A 5,210-nucleotide genomic window follows, 5' to 3' on the forward strand; every position below is an offset into this window, starting at 1 on the left:
CTTAAGTACTATACTTTTACATGTTCCAATTATAAATAAAAATAAATTTTAGTTTTCGAGATATAATTTTTTTAAAAAGTCACTTTTTTTACCCACAAGACCTATGTAACCCCTTAAAAAATGTTTGGAAGAATATGTTTGATGGCCAAGATGCATACATATATTTAGAAGCAAAGTTCCTGATTTCTGTAGTATAATACGTAATACCGAAGAGGAAGTAGCCCTAAGCGCCGGACTCCACTTGCGATTTGTAGTTGTGAAGATTGAACACATTCTTTCAAATAGAAGTCAATCCATGATTATTTAGTCACAAATGGATTGACTTGTATTTGAAACAATGTGTTCAATCTTCCTGATTACAAATCGCAAGTGGAGTGCGGCGGTAATAACACCAAAATATTCCATATAGGTCCATAGAAGGTACACAGACATTGAAAAATTCCTGGAATATCCCCGAAAACATGTTCCCTGAACATCCCAGGAAAATCCTGTGTCAGCATTTTAAACATTACCTGAATGTCTTATTGGAACATTCCATGAATGTCCACAAATGTTCTCTGGACATTCAAAATATATTTTGTAGACATTCCCTGGATATACCAGAAATACAGTGATGACCGCTCTAATAACCGGCAAAATAGCACAAAAGATGTATTAAGTAGTGAGATAAAAAGACATGAAACTAGTCGAGCTGGGAAATTTAGCGATATTAACTTATACATTTAGATTGTATTGATTGTGTACCACCTTTAGACGTATCAGACGAGTTTGGAAACTACCACTGTCACAGTGACAGTTTTAGTTGACATACTCCTCCGATATGTGTAAAGGTGGGATCAATATAACGTAAATTTAAAGGTTAATTTCGCTAAATTTCCCAGCTCGACTAGTTTCATTTCTTTTTATCTCACAACTAAATATGTTGCCCATATTTTGCCGGTTATTAGGGCACTCATCACTGTACATCCTTGCTGATGTGACAATACCTCCTATCTGTTTTTTCATGAGTTTTGTATGAGAGATGGAAAAACATGTTTTAAGGTCACCTCCTGTGTTCATATGTAAGTTTTGACTTGTTTTGTAGTTCATAGATAGTTTAATTTACTACAAAACAAGTCAAAAAATATCATATGAAAACAGGAGGTGACCCTAAGACAAGTTTTTAGTCTCTCTTACAAAACTCATGAAAAAACAGATAGGATGTATTATTACATCACTGACGATATGTGGCCATACCAAATAATACATCCTTGATAAATATAAACATTTTTATTGAACAAAATCTTTTCATACATTTTTTCAATGCAATTTACTGATATTCCTAAATATTTCAAAAAGATGTGTCACATTTGCTTTGTAAACCTTTCTTTTGCCTTTCGTAGCCACATATTCCGTTTCCTTCATGGTTTTTTGTAGACCACTTCTCTCAGCTGATTCTAAAAAAAATAAAATAAATGGTAATTTTTCTATCCTTTACAATTAACAATCAGAAGAAATACTATTTACAGATAATGATATGCATAATAATAATAGGTTTGTTCTAGCATCAGTTTGAAACCATCAGCGAATAGTGGACCAGCGCGAGTAGAGGGGATCGCACTGGTGACTGTATTATGTTCTTTTACTGACCAACTGTTTGCTGATGGTTTTTGACTAGTTTGACTGTTTGCTAGAACAAACTTAATAATAATGAATATTTTGTATTTTGACAATGACATCTGATGTGGAAGTCAAAACATTAATAAAATTATTTTTTCAAGTTAACTTTCACATGCGCGTCTTAAAATTGTACTTTTAATACTTATATCATAAATAACTATTAAAACTATCTTAAGAGGAAACAGTATCGATCAACAGGTAGCGAAAATGTGTTCCAAGATTGCGGCTGTAATTTTGAATATTTTTTCAAGATATTTGGCACACATATTCGTAATATAATAAAGAATGGCGGTACAGAGCCCAATTTGAAAAATATATTAATATGTGGAAATTACTTTGTAATTAAATACAATATAAAAAAACGAGCTTGTACCGCCATTAAGAAGAACAAAAAAATACACTTTTTTTAAATACAACTTTTTTATCCGATTTTGTGTTATTTTGGAACTACTAAAATTTTTTATTTCATTGGTAGTTCCAAAATTACACAAAATCTAGGCATTGGATAAAAAAGTTTATTTGAAGAAAGTGTATTTTTTTGTTCTTCTTAATGGCGGTACAGGCTCGTTTTTTAAATATCGTATAATTACAGAGTAATTTCCACATATTAATATATTTTTCAAATTGGGCTCTGTACCGCCATTCTTTATTATTTTACGAATACATGTGCCAAATGCCTCGAAAAAATATTCAAAATTACAGTGACAATCTTGGAACACGTTTTGGCTACCTGTTTATCGCTACTGTATTACCTTAAAACATTGTAATTTGCTAAACCAGTATATTTTACTCTACTACTACTCTACTAGCTACCTCATTTTCCACTGTTTCTAAAGACTTGTTTACATGGGTAGAGTTTTGAGGAGAGTAGAGTAGTGGTAGTACTCTACCAAAAATGGCTTGATACCATTCACATGAGGAGAGTACAAGTATAGTACTGATGCTAGTATAGTGAAACCGATTTTTGTATTTTTAAACACTTGATTATAAGTGCACCTTAAATTCTTAATTTTTTGCTGAAGCTAGTTTACTCCAAAGCCCCCTTTGCCATTCTTTCGACGATTTCATCCTCCGCAGCTTGCTGCAAACTTTTATTTCTGTAGTATACACTACCTAAATTCCATAAACACTGGCATTCGCCGTATTATAGCTCTACAAGTTTTAAAGTTTCATCTTCGGTGAACTTCATTTTCACTATTTACACAAAACACAATTCCAGCCAGAATGACAGCACCTCCATGTACTCTCCTACCTACTCTATTCTGCCATAATTGAGCGTGTTCCATGGGTAGAGTGTGCAGCTGAGTAGACATTTTGGCAGTAGTGGTGGTCATAGAGTAGTTACTTTGCCATAGGTTGCTAGTCACTCTACTTTAACTCCAACTATACACTCTACCAGCTATTCTACTGTGCTGAGCATTTTTACAGGTAGAGTTACTCTACTCTATCAAGTACTTGCATCATTACTCTACCCGTGTAAACAAGTCTTAAATCTACTGAATGAAAATCTACTTAATCTTAATCTACTCTTAATGAAAAATGTCTAAAATAATTTACCCACCTAGTATTATTGTAGAATTTAAGACAGTCCAGTGCCTTATAAATAATTTCAATATGAATATTTTTCCCTTTAATTCTCCTTTGATACCACTCCATTTTAGAGTTTGGGGAACTTATTTCATTGTGTTTATAGACCATATTTATTGAAGGAACCCAATCTGGAGATTGTTATTATCGATTAAGTCGGCTGGTTTTCCTATAAGATTAAAATGTTAACATCTTCAAAAATCATTACTGTTGCAATTGTAACTTACCAGATATAAAATGATTACAGCAGACAGGACAGGAAAATTTTCATTTCGCTAGTAAAACCTGTACATTGTATTGCATTTAACCATTGTTGTCTCTCAGATACCTTATTTAGTTCAGTTTAAAAGTGAACTTTATCTTGCATTTAACTATCACAATTACTTTGCATTTCACACTTCAAAACACAACACCAATGAAGCATATTATCTTTCTAAATTAATACTTCCAGAGAAAATGTTAAATTAATCTTTGTACAACACAAAATTACAAAGAAATACAACTAAAATTATCTAAAACTCATTAAGAACAGATAGAATAAGATTTATCTTTTACACCCAGTAGCCATATTGATTTAATTTTGAAAACGATTATATTTAAATTTGGTAAATATAACTCCGCACGACCACGCAACTCGAAACACAAGTACGCAAACACGGTTGCGTGAAGCGTGGCTCGCAATCGTGAAATTTACGAGACTTGCTCGACCTGTAGATTCTTGTTGTTTGGTCTATAACGTTTATAGAAAGCCATTTTTTGCTAGTCCCAATATTTTTCGAGGTAGAGCGAGGTAAATGATTTTAAAAATATGGGTTTTCAGGACAAGTGATTTTGTATGAAGGTGCTCTGTATACAACAATGGGTTGACGTATTTTTATAAATAAAATAAAAATATTTCTAATGTCCGGATCGATATGCAAATTTGAGGAATGAATTTTAGGATATAGTAGATCCGAAAAATGACAAAAAAAATTAGCACTTTTTTTGTAAGGCTCCCCACCACTCCCCTCCCTCTACGATTTTTGGACGACCAAGTGATTTTGCATTAGAAAGATATTAGAAACGAAAAAAAATATAAAAATCCACAAGGAAGAAATTCCTGTAGTTGGCTGTATACCATTAATTACAAGTGATATTTAATAAAAAATTTTCTTCTTGGTAAAAGGTATATTAGTTTAAATAGCCCTAAAGGGCTACAAACATATGAACAAAACGTTTTCGCTCTGTAACAAGAGCATCATCAGTGTTACCTAAAATAAGTATAATCATATTAATTAAAGCAAAATGTTAAAGTTAAAATGATGACCAAGGGGCCGTCCATTAATCATGTGATGTTTTTTTTGTCATTTTTTAACCCCCCCACCCCATTGGTGATACATGGTGAGGTTTAAGACTTACCCCCCCCCCTAACCCATATGTCACGTGAATTTTTTAGGATCTACAAAAAATCTATTTTTTTAATATCTATAAAATACACGTATAGTAGGTAGGTAAGTACCATCTAATTTTTTTTATAAAAAATTATAGACTACAATAATAACGTTTAGAGGTAGACAGAAAGGTTGCAGGTTGTTTTTGACTGACAAAAATAATGAAAAAAATGCGAAAAAAATTTTTGTACTAAATTAGTATTAAATTCTAAATGTATTATACATAAACGTTATTTATTGTACGGTATCCTCGGATCACTAATGAGCAAGACTTTCTTCAACACCAATAACTGGATAGCATCTAGCAAGTCAGTTGTTGGCACAGTGTTTTGTTGAAGATCAACATAAGTTTCATCAAGCCACTCGGCGTCATTATTTTCGGCGTCGACTAACATTGTGCATCTCTAGAGTGTTATTGCTCAGATTCAGTTGCTTGTGGCAAGTATTCACATGCGCTTTAGCTTTTTTCTTTGTACAGAAGTCCAGTGCACACCGCTGACATGTCCTTTCAAAATTCAAAAGTATCTGATGATC

General features: G+C 32.6%; 1 long non-coding RNA gene across 1 annotated transcript; it reads right to left on the bottom strand.

Annotated features, from left to right (window-relative positions):
* Positions 1 to 1,254: 1,254 nt before the first annotated feature.
* On the bottom strand, positions 1,255 to 3,956 carry LOC114333952 (uncharacterized). Its single transcript, XR_007695708.1, has 3 exons — positions 3,474 to 3,956; positions 3,221 to 3,415; positions 1,255 to 1,436 (listed from the first exon to the last, which is right to left on the bottom strand). It is a non-coding gene; the product is annotated as an uncharacterized LOC114333952 (long non-coding RNA).
* Positions 3,957 to 5,210: the final 1,254 nt, after the last annotated feature.

Source organism: Diabrotica virgifera, chromosome 10, assembly GCF_917563875.1.
Source record: "Diabrotica virgifera virgifera chromosome 10, PGI_DIABVI_V3a".
Classification (NCBI taxonomy): Eukaryota; Metazoa; Arthropoda; class Insecta; order Coleoptera; family Chrysomelidae; genus Diabrotica; species Diabrotica virgifera.